Raw genomic sequence first — 15,223 nt, 5'->3', positions numbered from 1 at the left:
GATATCACAGAAGCACAGGACAGACCAAGACTAAAACTGACAAAAACCACGTAATTATAACATATAGTTACAACAGTGCAAAGCAGTACCGTAATTTGATAAAGAGCAGACCATGGGCACTGTAAAAAAAAAAAGTTCTCAAAGTCCCGATAGCCCCATCATCTCACACAGATGGTAGAAGGGAGAAACTCTCCCTGCCATGAACCTCCAGCGCCGAATAAAGGAACACTTTTAAAACTGGTAAGGGGGAACTTCTTCAGCCCGAGCACAGTGAATCTATGGAATTTGCTGCCACAGAGAGATGTCCAGGGCAAGTCATTGAGTCATCCAGGGCAAGGCAAAAGTTGATATGTTCTTGATTGGTAAAGGGGTTAAGTATTATAAGACCATAAGATATAGGAGCAGAATTAGGCCATTTGGCCCATCTAGTCTACTCCACTATTTCATCATGGCTGATCCAATTTTCCCCCTCAGACACAATCTCCTGCCTTCTCCCTGTATCCCTTCATGTCCTGATTAATCAAGAATCTATCAACCTCTGCCTTAAATATACATAAAGACTTGGCCTCTACAGCTGCTGAAGAAATTCCTCCTCAGCTCTCTTCTATTCTGAGGCTGTGTCCTCTGGTTTTAGATTCTCCCGCCATGGGAAACATCCTCTCCATATCCACTCTATCTAGGCCTTCCACCATTTGATTGGTTTCAGTGAGGTCACCTCTCATTCTTCTGAATTCCAGTGAATACAGGCCCAGAGCTATCACATGCTCTCCATATGACAAGCTTTTCAGTCCCTGAATCATTTTTGTGAACCTCCTTTGAACCTTCTCCAGTGTCAGCACATTGTTTCTTAGATAAGGGGCTCAAAACTGCTCACAACACTCCAAGTGAGTCCTCACCAGTGCTTCAACATTACATCCTTGCTTTTGTATTCTAGACCTCTTAAAATGAATGCTAACATATTTGCCTTCCTCAACATTGACTCAACTTGCAAATCAACCTTTCAGGAGTCCTGCACAAGGATTCCCAAGTCCCTTTGCACTTCAGATTTTTTGAATTTTCTCTCCATTTAGAAAATGGTCTGTTCTTTTATTTCTTCGACCGAAGTCCATGACCATACACTTCCCGACACTGTATTCCATCTGCCAGTTTTTTCTTATTATCGAGGGAAGGCGGGAGAATGGTGTTGAGGGAGAAAATAAATCAGCCATGATTGAGTGGTGGAACAAGACTTGATAGGCCAAATAGCCAAATTCTCCTCTGATGCATCTTTTAACACCCCAAGTGCAAAGGTCTACATATGAGGTAGGAGGTGCTAAGAGGGTTTTCTTTCCCTTGAGGAAAGATGGTTTAGGGGTCACCTAAAGGAGGATTTGACAGGTTAGATTGGATGCAGAGAGAATGTTCCTGCTGTGGGGAAGATCACTGAAGATCACAGCCAAGTGATATGGAATTCAGCTGTTTTATGCAATGAATGGGAGAGTGGGACTCGTGGCCACAGAAGGAGTGGGGGCTGTTGATGCATTTAAAGGGAGCAAAGAGTTGATGAAAGGCAGGATGAGGCTGGAAGGGAGGATTAGGGCTGGCATGGGCTGCTTGGACTGGGTAGCCTCTTCCTATTCCTTTGACCTTGTAACTCTCCCATAATTCTTCACCCCTCCAACACTGGACTCTTTTTGTTCTTTGTCCTTTGTCACAACATTGAATTAGAATCAGGTTTATTATCATTGACGTATGTCATGAAATATGTTGTTTTGCAGCAGAGTTACAATGTTGCAATAAGAATAGAAACATAGAAAATAGGTGCAGGAGTAGGCCATTCGGCCCTTTGAGCCTGCACCACCATTCAGTATGATTATGGCTGATCATCCAACTCAGAACCCTGTACCAGCCTTCCCTCCATACCCCCTGATCCCTTTAGCCACAAGGGTCATATCTAACTCCCTCTTAAATATAGCCAATGAACTGGCCTCAACTGTTTCCTGTGGCAGAGAATTCTACAGATTCACCGCTCTCCATGTGAAGAAGTTTTTCCTAATCTCGGTCCTAAAAGGCTTCCCCTTTATCCTCAAATTGTGACCCCTCGTTCTGGAATATGTTAAAGTTAACTGAATAGTGCAAAAAAAAAAAACACAATTGTGAGGTGGTGTTCATGGACTGTTCAGAAATCTGGTGGTGGAGGGGAAGAAGGTGTTCTGAAAACACTGAGTGTGAGTTTTCAGGCTCCTGGACCTCTTCTCTGATGGTAGTAATGAGAAGATGGCATGTCCTGGGTACCAAGGGTCCTTAATGATGGATGCCACCTTCTTCATGCATCACCTCTTGACGGTGAGGAGGCTGGTGCCCACGATGGAGCTAGCTGAGTTTACAACCTTCCACAACTTTTTCCAGTTCTGTGCCTTGGCGCCTCCATTGCAGACTGTGGTGCAACCAGTCAGAATGGTCTTCATGATACACCTGTAGAAATTTGCTGGAGTCTTTGGTGACATACCAAATCTCCTCAAACTCCTAACGAAGTGCAGCCATTGGTGTGCCTTCTTCATGATTGCATCAATTTGTTGGACCTAGGACTGATCCTCTGAGATGTTGCCACCCAGGGACTTGGACCTGCTGCCAGAGCTTTCAGCTTCCTAGTCTCCAAACTCTTGGATTTCATCTCCACTTTCTCAACCTCTTTCTCTCTCTTCTCAGATGCCTAACAGAAAGCTCTTAAACGCCAACACTTGGCCATGCATTTGTTCCCCATGCTAATGCCTCCTTTGGCATCACAGTTTACTCGATAACACCCTTGTGTAGGTAGTGTATAAATGAAAATTGGATCTGCTCTAACAAGCCTTGTGCACTTGCTCAGTGAGTCTGGAAACAATCTTGGTGGACTTTGCTTAGCGTACTGGATCCATAATCTTCCAATCAGTTTTGAGAACTGATAATGATTAGCTTTATTTGTCGCATGTACATCAACACATACAGTGAAATGTGGTTGTGTCAAGGACCAACACAGGAACAGCCTGCAAGTGCCACCATGCTTCTGGCAGTGACATGACATGCCCACAACTTGCTAACCTGTACGTTTTTGGACTGTGGGAGGAAACCAGAGCATCCAGAGGAAACCTATGCGGTCATGGGGGGAATGTACAGACTCCTTGCAGACAATGGCGGGAATTGAGCCCTGAACTTCCGATCACTACTGCTGTGAAGTGTTACGCTAACTGCTACGCCTCTGTGCTGCCCTGATTTTCATTTAAAACTTAACCTCGTTGTTGAATAAAACAGCATTGTATCGGGCCCATTGGCCCATCAAACCTGCATCAACCATCTGAGGTCTCCAACGGTCAGGGTTGACAGTGGATGTTATATCTTAGCTCTCTATATACTTTACACAAGCCTGGGCAGTACAATATGGAGAGCAAGCTGTTGCCCATGTAGCAAGCTTCCCCCCTCAATGCATCTGATGAACCTAAAGGAGTGGCAGAGACCGATACAATTTGGTACCATCAGTGTAGCAGGAGTTGCCAGACAGTGTTGAACTCGACGTAGGACTGCCTTTGGGACTACAGTTCCAGATTTTCCTCTCTGGGTTTACTCCCGAAGCCGCCTTCATGAGTGGATGTAGGCAGTTTGAGATCAGAGTTTTGTCTTGTCTCCCTTTCTCTTCACCATTTACACCTCGGACTTCAACTACTGCACAGGGTCTTGTCATCTTCAGAAGTTTTCGGATGACTCTGCCATAGTTGGATGCATCAGCAAGGGAGATGAGGTTGAGTACAGGGCTACTGTAGGAAACTTTGTCACATGGGGTGAGCAGAATTATCTGCAGCTTAATGTGAAAAAGACTAAGGAGCTGGTGGTAGACTTGAAGAGAGCTAAGGTACCAGTGACCCCTGTTTCCATCCAGGGGGTCAGTGTGGACATGGTGGAGGATTACAAATACCTGGGGATACGAATTGACAATAAACTGGACTGGTCAAAGAACACTGAGGCTGTCTACAAGAAGGGTCAGAGCCGTCTCTACTTCCTGAGGAGACTGAGGTCCTTTAACATCTGACTGAGGATGTTCTACGAGTCTGTGGTGGCCAGTGCAATCATGTTTGCTGTTGTGTGCTGGGGCAGCAGGCTGAGGGTAGCAGACACTAACAGAATCAACAAACTCATTCGTAAGGCCAGTGATGTTGTGGGGATGGAACTGGACTCTCTGACGGTGGTGTCTGAAAAGAGGATGCTGTCTAAGTTGCATGCCATCTTGGTCAATGTCTCCCATCCACTACTTAGTGTACTGGGTGGGCACAGGAGTACATTCAGCCAGAGACTCATTCCACCGAGATGCAACACAGAGCGTCATAGGAAGTCATTCCTGCCTGTGGCCATCAAGCTTTACAACTCCTCCCTTGGAGGGTCAGACACCCTGAGCCAATAGGCTGGTCCTGGACTTATTTCATAATTTACTGGCATAATTTGCCTATTACTATTTAACTATTTATTGTTCTATGACTATTTATTATTTATGGTGCAACTGTAACGAAAACCAATTTCCCCCTGGGATCAATAAAGTATGACTATGATCAGAGTTTTCCTTCTCCTGGATGAGCTGCCAGCCATGGCTGACAAACCCCATCTGCTCGAAGTTTTAAGGCGCCAGAAACCCCCTTTGCCCCTTCTTCTGTCAGTAGAAACAGTTTTGCCAGGTTTAGTAGCTAAGCCACACATGAAGGCCAGGAGTTGGACTTGGTTGTCTGAGGCTATTTGAGGTGCATGCCATGGCGAGCATTAAGTAGGTAGTGGGAGCCTGTGCCCATTACCACCTCCGCCTATGAGAGCCTTAAGCACCCATCAAGCATTCATTTTCATTTAATCCCCTCTAATCCCATTTTACTCTCCCCTCGCTTCCATCAATTACCCCAGTTTGTACTGTTCACTTAATTGCTATGAACAGCTCTGATGGGCAATTCATCTACCTTGGATGTTTGAGACAACTGGAGCAGCTGTGGGGAAAACTATGTGGTCCCAGGAAAAACATACAAACTTCATAACTCTGTAAAGATAGCACTGGAGTTCAGAAATGAATCCAGGTCAATAGATCTGAGGGTTATTCCACCAGTGCTACTGCACAAGGCAAGGTAGAGGCTCCAGTGAATTTGAAAAAAACCATGATGTGGTGGAGAATTTTCTTTTCTTTATATTATCTGAGATTGCATCAGACTGGATCTGAATTTGGTTTCATATTTGCATTTCTATAGTACCTTTCTCTTCAGGACTGCCTAGTGAAACCAAAACCAAATGTAGGACACCCCAACCACTACTTAACGTCTCAGATGTGTCAGTTGTTAACACTGACCCAGTGTTTATCTGACAAGCGTTTGGTGGCTCTGGCCTGTACTCGCTCCAGTTCGGAAGAACATGGTGGGGATCTCATTGAAACCTACTGGATATTGAAAGGCCAAGACAGGATGGACATGGAGAAGATATTTGCAATAGCGGGAGACTTGTGGGACCAGAGGCCACAGCCACAGAGTAAAAGGATGTCCTTTAGAACTGATACAAGGAGGAATTTCTTTCACTAGAGAGTGGTGAATCTGTGGAATTCGTTACCACAGATAACTGTGGAGGCCAAGTCAGTGGGTGTATTTGAAGTCTCTTGACTAGTAAGGGTGTCAAAGGTCACGGGGAGTAGGCAGGAAAATAGAATTGAGAGGGAAAACAAATTAGCCGTGATCAAATAGTGGAGCAGATTTGATGGGCCAAATGGCCTACTTCTGCTCCTATGCATTTTGGTCCAGTTTTGAAGTGTAGTTACTGTTGAAAATTTAGTCTGTTTCACTATTGCACAAACCTACAAGCAGCGATGTGATAGGTGCTGTGAGTGATGCTAGTTAAGGATAAATATCAGTCAATATGCCAGATGTCCCAAATTTCAGCCATAAAGTGAATGCTTGGCAGAGCATGCTGTAAAACACAGAGCTTCCTGTACTAAAACTGCTGAAAATGTCAGGATAATACCAAGCTGGCAACACTGGATAAATTCCTGGGGTGAGATCTGTAGCTGTCAGCAATCGACTTGCGAAGCAGATTGAGATTCAATATCCTGCAAATCTGGCGTCCTCATGAGATTTACAGAAAGAGCCAGTGTATTTAGGAGTGGAATGTTTAATCAGGTAGAAGCCGAGGGCTTTCTCTTTGCTGGTTAACTGTGGGTTTGTTTGCATCGCCAAGGGGAACGCAGTGGAGTGTACATGCCGATCTACTGATGGCATTTGTTCGGTGTACGACAGGAAGCTTGCTACAGACCCGAGGCAGATGGTGTGAGGTGTGCCAACATACTGAGGAAAAACTGGCTTTCACAGAGCAGATTTAATCAAGGCCGATGTCTATCCAGGTTCAGAGCTTTTCAGTATCACGTGTGTGCATCGGAATGTACAGTGAAGTGCGCGGTTTGCGTTAACGACTGATGCATCTTAGGGGTGTGCTAGGGGCAGAATAGAGCATGCCCGCAGTCTGTAACAAAACAGCAACAGCAACAAAGCAACAATGGCAAAACAAGTCTCTCTCTCTCTCTCTCTCTCTCTCTCTCTCACTCACTCACTCACTCACTCACTCACTCACTCACTCACTCACTCACTCACTCACACACACACACACACACACACACACACACACACACACACACACACAGGTCACAGAGTCTTACAGCATCAAAGCTGGCCCTTCGGCCCATATCCCCCCGTGCTAACCACAGCAGCTGATCCTAATTGCCCACTTTTGGGCCCATGTCCCTCTAATCACTGCTATTCACATACTAACCCACACTCTTTTAAAATGTTATTGCACCTCCCCCAATCATATCCCTGGCAACTAGTTCCATACACTCACCACTCTCTGGGTGAAGAAGTTGTCTCTCAGACTCCTTTGAAATCTTTCCGTATTCACCACAAACCAATGCCCTCTAGTTTTTAGTTCTATCCCCGGGAACAAAGACTGTGTGCTTTCACACTTTGTATGCTCCTCGTGTTTTTATACACCTCTGAAAGGTACGCCCTCAGTCTCTTACCCTTCCGAGGAATAAGGAGCTAGCCTGTACAACATTTCACTGTAACTCCAGCCGAGTCAGAGATCTCCAAGAGGACCACAGCCTTGTAGAGGTTGGAGGCTTGCGTGTCTCAATGACCCGGAGAGCGATGTTGGCTGGAGTTGGGGCTTTATGCTTGGTAGGGTCACCCGTGCCAAACAGGTCAAAGGGCAGAGGCCAGACTAAGAGGGGTCCACCAGTCCTCCTGGTTCTGGAGTTCAGCTCAGGGCTAACAACCCTGACTGGTAAAACAAAATTATTACGGAAACAGCAGTGAAGAATCCTTCCACGTCTGAGTGCAATGGCATTCCTGAGTTTCCACCTGGGACTTGCATGACTGACAGTAGTGAAATCCAAGAGGAAGTGATTGACATGATGAGGGAAGCTGTGAGCACTGCCAGAGATGGAGGACCTTCCTTGCTGCCCTAAATGTCAGTGATGTAACAGGCAGTAAGTAGAGTCAGAGAGATACGGCGAGGACAACGGTCCTTCAGCCCATCTAGTCCATGATGACTCTCAATTTCTTATTTACCTAATTATTAATCTCATTTAGTTTATTCTTCCCCACACTTTCATTATCTCCACACAGATTCTATCACTTGCCTACCCACCAGGTGCCTGCTTCGCCTATCAACCCTCGTGTTGTTGGGAAACTGGAGCACCCGGGGGAAACCCACGCAGACACAGAAAGAACGTGCGAACTTTGCACCCAGACAGCACCGGAGGTTGGGATTGAACCTGGGTGTCTGGAGCTGCGAGGCAGCAGCTCGACTAACGAAGCCAACGTGTCGCACTTCTATACTTTACCTCGCAACCTAACGGCTGGAGTTGGGAATTCCAGTTCTTAAATTGAGCGAGACGATTTTAAACAACACGAAGGCCTCGCTCTAAGTAAGTGCTGGAATTCAATTGTAAACAAGGTGGGAGAGTGGAAACCTGATTGGATGAGGACTAACCAGTCAGGAGGGATGGACAAGGGGGTATAGATACCACTGGACTAGACATACCCAAGCATCATCCCTGAAGAAGATGGCAGAACTTGTCATCGAAGCGTCGGTTATAATCAATACCTGCACCCGGCGAGAAGTCCGAGAAGAGTTTATTCATAATAACTATATAAATTAGACAAGGTATTGAAGAAAAAAGCTGCAAAGTGCAATAGTGTAAAAAAAAACCTTACACAAATAGAGACAATCTGTGCTACCACAGGAGGTGGTCTATTGTGTTCCATTGCAGAGGTAGGATTAGGATTATGCAGGCTGGTGTAAGAATCTGATGGTTGTCAGTGGAAGCATTACAGAGAATTGTGAATGAGCGGTGACCTAATACTTCGATGTCTGTGTCCTGTTCACTCAGCACCATTGACCTGGTTTACTTTGACGTCCAGGTAAAAAGAAGATGTGATTTTAAAACTTCCACCCTTTCTCTGTGACACTTTGTAGTCTCACCTCTCCCTATTTCTGTGCTCCAACAGCCCTTGGAGATACCTGACAGGGGGAGATAATGAGCAGTGTTTGTGTTTCTAGGCATCCCCCTCAGAAAATTGATAGAAACATAGAAAATAGGTGCAGGAGTAGGCTATTCAGCCCTTCGAGCCTGCACCGCCATTCAGTATGATCATGGCTGATTATCCAACTCAGAACCCTGTACCTGCCTTCCCTCCATGCCCGCTGATCCCTTTAGCCACAAGGGCCATATCTAACTCCCTCTTAAATATAGCCAATGAACTGGCCTCAACTGTTTCCTGTGGCAGAGAATTCCACAGATCCACCACTCTCTGTGTGAAGAAGTTTTTCCTCATCTCGGTCCTAAAAGGCTTCCCCTTTATCCTCAAACTGTGACCCCTCGTTCTGGACTTCCCCAACATCGGGAACAATCTTCCTGCATCTAGCCTGTCCAATCCCTTTAGGATTTTATATGTTTCAATCAGATCCCCCCTCAATCTTCTAAATTCCAACGAGTATAAGCCTAGTTCATCCAGTCTTTCATCATATGAAAGTCCTGCCATCCCAGGAATCAATCTGGTGAACCTTCTTTGTACTCCCTCTATGGCAAGGATGTCTTTCCTCAGGTTAGGGGACCAAAACTGCACACAATACTCCAGGTGTGGTCTCACCAAGGCCTTGTACAACTGCAGTAGTACCTCCCTGCTCCTGTACTCGAATCCTCTTGCTATAAATGCCAGCATACCATTCTCCTTTTTCACCGCCTGCTGTACCTGCATGCCCACTTTCAATGACTGGTATATAATGACACCCAGGTCTTGTTGCACCTCCCCTTTTCCTAATCGGCCACCATTCAGATAATAATCTGTTTTCCTGTTTTTGCCACCAAAGTGGATAACTTCACACTTATCCACATTAAATTGCATCAGCCATGAATTTGCCCACTCACCTAACCTAACCAAGTCACCCTGCATCCTCTTAGCATCCTCCTCACAGTTAACACTGCCGCCCAGCTTCGTGTCATCCGCAAACTTGGAGATGCTGCATTTAATTCCCTCATCTAAGTCATTAATGTATATTGTAAACAACTGGGGTCCCAGCACTGAGCTTTGTGGTACCCCACTAGTCACTGCCTGCCATTCTGAAAAGGTCCCATTTATTCCCACTCTTTGCTTCCTGTCTGCCAACCAATTCTCTATCCACATCAATACCTTACCCCCAATACCATGTGCTTTAAGTTTGCACACTAATCTCCTGTGTGGGACCTTGTCAAAAGCCTTTTGAAAATCCAAATATACCACATCCACTGGTTCTCCCCTATCCACTCTACTAGTTACATCCTCAAAAAATTCTATGAGATTCGTCAGACATGATTTTCCTTTCACAAATCCATGCTGACTTTGTCCGATGATGATGTGGACGGGTTGCAGGGACTGTGGATGAATAGCCAATTAGGCACTGTGAATGCCTAAGGTAGTGGTAGCATTTTTAAAAAACTATTTATTTATTGAGATACAGCGTGGAGTAGGCCTTTCTGGCCCTTCAAGGCACACTGGCCCTTCAATCCCCCAAATTAATCCTAGCCTAATCATGGGTCAATTTACAATGACCAGTAAACCTACCAACCGGTACATCTTTGGAGTGGGGGAGGAAACGTGAATACCTGGAGGAAACCCATGCGGTCATGGGGAGAACATACAAACTCCTTGTAGGCAGCATTGCGAATTGAACCCGGGTCTCCTGTACTGTAAAGAGTTGTGCTAACCACTGTGCCACTGTACTGCCCCAGTAGTAGCGTGATCACTTGAGATGAGTATGATGATCTCTTAGGGGTTGGGGTGGATTCCAGTAATGGAGAATGCCTGTGCATGATCTTGTTCAACGTGGGGAGACTGATGCACAGGAAGCCGCCACCCGGTCTGACACAGATTGGGGTCAAGGTCCGGTATTATGGGATGTAAGGTGAATGGGGCCACTTCACTACTGCAACCTTCCTCTGCTTTCAGTGTCAGTGTATAAGGTCATAAGACATTGGAGCAGAATTAGGCCATTTGGCTTGTCCAGTCTTTTCTGTCATTCCATCACAGTTGATTTATTATCCCTCTCAACCCCCGTCTCCTACCTTTGATGCCCTGACTAATCAATAACCTATCAACCTCCGCTTTAAATATTCTCAGTGACTTGGCCTCCACAGCTGTCTGCGGCAGTGAATTCCACAGATTCACCACCCTTTGACTAAATAAATTCATCTTTATTTCTGTTCTAAATGGACGCCCCTCTATTCTGAGGCTGTAGCCTCTGGTTCTGGACTCATCCTCTATAGGAAACGTCCTCTCCTCATCCACTCTATCTTGGCCTTTTAATATTCGATAGGTTTTAAAGAGATGTTCTCCCCTCCCCCCCCCCCCCCCCCCCACCATTCCTTTAAATTTCAGTAAGTACGGGCCCAGAGCTGTCAAATGCTAACCCTTTCATTCTTGGAATCATTCTTGTGAGCCTCCTCCGGAACCTCTCTGATTCAATTGCATCCTGTCTTAGATAAGGGGCCCACAATACTCCAAGTGTGGTCTGACCAATGCCTTAAAGACTCAGCATTACTTCCTTGCTCTTGTATTCTAGTCCTGAACACTAACATTGCATTTGCTTTCCATACCAATGACTCAACTTGCAAGTTAACCCTAAAGGAGTCTTGTACAAGGGCTCCCAAGTCCATTTACACTTCTGAATTTTTTGAATTTTCTCCCCATTTAGACAATAGTCTGTGCCTTTTTTCCTTCCACAAAATGCATAACTATGCATTTCCTGACGCCATGTCCCATCTGCCACTTCTTTGGCCCATCTCTCGATCTGTCCAAGTCCATCTGCAGAGTCCCTGCTTCCTCAACACTACCTGCCCCTCCACCTTTCTTTGTATTATCTGTTATTTTCTCAAAGAATTCCAACAGATTTGTCAGGCAAGGTTTCCCCTTACAGAATTCATGCTGACTTCAGTCTATTTTATTATGTGCCTCCAAATACCCTAAAACCTCATCCTCAGTAATTGACTCCAACATCTTCCCAACCACTGAAGTCAGGCTAACTGGCCTATAATTTCCTTTTCTCTGCTTCCCTCACTTAATGAGTGGAATGACATTTGCAATTTTCCAGTCCTCCGGAACCATTCTAGAATCTAGTGATTCTTGGAAGATCATTGCTAATGCCTCCACAATCTCTTCAGCTACCTCTTTCAGAACCCTGGGGGGTGCAGTCCATTTGGTCCGGGTGACTGATCTACCATACCTTCAGACCTTTCAGCTTCACAAGTACCTTCTCCTTAGTAATAGCAACAACACTCACTTCTGCTCTGTGACAGTCTCAAATTTCTGCTAGTGTCTTCCACAGTGAACACTTGACACAGAATATTATTAAGTTTGTTCACCATTTCTTTGTCCCCCATTGCTAACTCTCCAGCATCATTCTCTAGCAGTCTTAAATCAACTCTCATCTCTCTTTTATTTATATATCTGAAAAATCTTTTGGTATTCTCTTTTATATTACTGACTAGCTTACATTCATATTTCATCTTTTCTCTCCTTACGGCTTCTTTAGTTGCCTCTGCTTTTCAAAAGCCCTGTCTTTTCCTTTTATGATGTCTTTGACTTCCTTTGTCAGCCATGGATGCCTCATCCTCCCTTTATAACACTACTTCATTTTTGTGATATGTCTATCCTGCACCTTCTGAATTGCATCCAGAAACTCCAGCCATTGCTGTTCTGCCGTCATCCCTGATAATATCCCCTTCCAATCAACTTTGGCCAGTTCTTCTCTCATGCCACTGTAATTCCCTTTACTCCACTGTAACACTGATACATCTGACTTTATCTTCTCCCTCTCAAACTACAGGGTAAATTCTACCACATTATGATCACTGTCTCCTAAATGCTTCTTTACCTGAAGCTTCCTAATCAGTTCTGGTTCATGACACAACACCCAATCCAGAATTGCCTTTCCTGTCGTGAGCTCAAGCATAAGCTATTCTGAAAGAAAACATCTAGTAGACATTCTGCAAATTCCCTCTCTTGGGAACTAGCACTAACCTGATTTTCCCAATCTACTTGTGTGTTGAAAATTTCCCATGACTATCGTAACAACAACCTTTTTTCATGCCTTTTCTACAAACGTTTGTATCTCCTGTTTTAATTTGCTTCCCACATCCAGGCTACTCTTTGGAGGCCTGTATTCATCATCCATTTCAATTCTGCCCCCTGTTACACTTCAACTCTTCCTACTGACTGTAATTTTGCCCCATCATTTGCCAGTCCTTCCTCACAGTCTCACTACACACTGAATCGACCTGTATACCAACTGCCTCATCCTTAACCGTATCACTCTCATTTCCACCCCCTGCCAAATTAGTTTAAACCCTCTTCCAACTGCGCCGGCAAACTTATCTGCAGGATATCGGTTCTGGTTGGGTTTAGGTGTAACCTGTCCTTTTTGTACAAGTCATTACCTTGCCCAGAAGAGATCCCAGTGATCCAGAAATCTGAAACTCTGTCCCCTGCACCGGTTGCTCAGCCATTCTTTCATCTGTACTATCATCCTATTTCTGTCCTGACTAACACATGGAACTGGGAGTACTCCAGAAACATGTTTTCATCTTCCACCAGCTCCACTGTTGGAGCCTTGGTTGGATCATTCATTGTCTGGAACTGCACCCTTGACCTTCCTACTATGGGTGATCTTACTAGAATCTAAGTGCCAGATGGCCAAGCTCCAGACAGCATCGCACTCTTGGGATCTCAGGAACTCACAAGCCTTTTCACCAAGATAAGGCGACTGACCTCAGAGAGGTTCATGCAGTACAGCAGTGGTGTGCACTAGATTTTTTTGGCAGGGAAATGGGCGACGTTGAGGTGGAATCACCAAGTCTGCTTCAAGCTGATGCAAGATCTCCTACCTCCTGCAGCAAAGGAGGCTGAGGGTTGTCCTGATTGGTGTTTGAAAGGTTCTGAGAGGCATTAATAGGGTAGATGGTCATTTTCCCCCAAAGTTAGGCTACCAAAAACAAGAGCTCATAGGGTTGAGATGAGAGGAAGAGGTTTAAAGGGATCTAAATTTCTTTTACAGAAGAGTGGCCAATATCTGGAACTTATTTTAATATATTTAGAAATGCAGCACGCTCATGGGCCCTTCAAGCCCAAATAAGCCTGCGCTGCCAATTACACCCACGTGGCTAATCTGTTCACCTTTGGACTGTGGGAGGAAAGCAGAGCACCTGGAGGAAACCCAAGCGTTCACAGGGAGAACGTACAAACCCCTCACACACAGCGGCAGAGCTGAACCTGCATTGCTGGCACTGTAATCGCGTAGCGCTAACCACTATGCTGCTAAGCAGTCCCTGGGAATATCCTGCTTGGGGAGGTGGTGGAAGCAGATACAATTACTATATTTAAGTGATTTATTGTTTATTATTGTCACACACACAGATTAACAGGAACAGGCAAGGCATAGAAGGATATTGTCTTACTGTGGGCAAATGGAAATCAGTGTAGATGGGCAAAAAAGGTCAGCATGGGAAGGTGGGCTGAAGGGCCTGGTTCTTTGTTCCTTACTACTTCAGCCTGGTTCTGTTCTCTTGGATCTCAGCCATGTTTATTGCAGTGTCAAAGCCTCTTGAGTATTCTTGCTGGGGGGGCAGGGGAGAGGCGGACTGATTATGAAAGGGGGGGGTGGCGAAAGAGAATGAATGATATTGATAGGGAGAGAGAAGAGGGAATGATAATGGTGAGGAAGGGGAGAGGATGACGGAGAGGGAAAGGGGGAGAGTGATTGCTAGTGGCGGGTGGGGGAGAGAGAGTGAGAGACAGATGGGGGGGGAGTGGGAGGGAGAGAGATTGAGAAGGATTAGGAAAGAGAAAGACAGAGACCCAAATTGCTCTGAGAGAGAGAGAGAGCTGCCTTACATCAGTCCTGATCTCAGGATGTCGGACAATGCTGAGGATGTTCTACGAGTCTGTGGTGGCCAGTGTGATCATGTTTGCTGTTGTGTGCTGGGACAGCAGGCTGAGGGTAGCAGACACCAACAGAATCAACAAACTCATTCATAAGGCCAGTGATGTTGTGGGGATGGAACTGGACTCTCTGACGGTGGTGTCTGAAAACAGGATGCTGTCCAAGTTGCATGCCATCTTGGACAATGTCTCCCATCCACTACATAATGTACTGGGTGGGCACAGGAGTACTTTCAGCCAGAGACTCATTCCTCCGAGATGCAGCACAGAGCGTCATAGGAAGTCATTCCTGCCTGTGGCCATCAAACTTTACAACTCCTCCCTTGGATGGTCAGACACCCTGAGCCAATAGGCTGGTCATGGACTTATTTCCTGGCATAATTTACATATTTACATATTACTGTTTAACTATTTATGGTTTTATTACTATTTAATTACAGTATTTATGGTGCAACTGTAACGAAAACCAGTTTCCCCTGGGATCAATAAAGTATGACTATGTCGCAAAGCACTTTATGGGCAGTTAAATATTTGAGAAGCATATTGTAATATAGGAAAATCTGCTGCCAATTTACACTCCACTTAACACATACACAAGAGATTCGGCAGCTGCTGGACATATTGAGCAACGTACACAAAGTGCTGGAGGAAGCCAGCAGGTCAGGCAGCAGATAAGGAGGGCGGAGTGGAATAAACAGTCGAGGTTTTGGGCCTTCATTGAGACCCCA

General features: G+C 45.4%; 1 protein-coding gene across 1 annotated transcript in view; it reads left to right on the top strand.

The window, feature by feature from the left end:
- LOC140201843 (cytoplasmic polyadenylation element-binding protein 2-like) overlaps positions 1-15,223 on the top strand; it is a 74,156-nt gene that overhangs the window by 10,422 nt on the left and 48,511 nt on the right. The window lies entirely within an intron of this gene.

This window comes from Mobula birostris, chromosome 8 (assembly GCF_030028105.1).
Source record: "Mobula birostris isolate sMobBir1 chromosome 8, sMobBir1.hap1, whole genome shotgun sequence".
NCBI classification, from domain to species: Eukaryota; Metazoa; Chordata; class Chondrichthyes; order Myliobatiformes; family Myliobatidae; genus Mobula; species Mobula birostris.
Note: the sequence above shows the minus strand (reverse complement) of the source record. Positions and strands in the feature narration are given on the sequence as shown.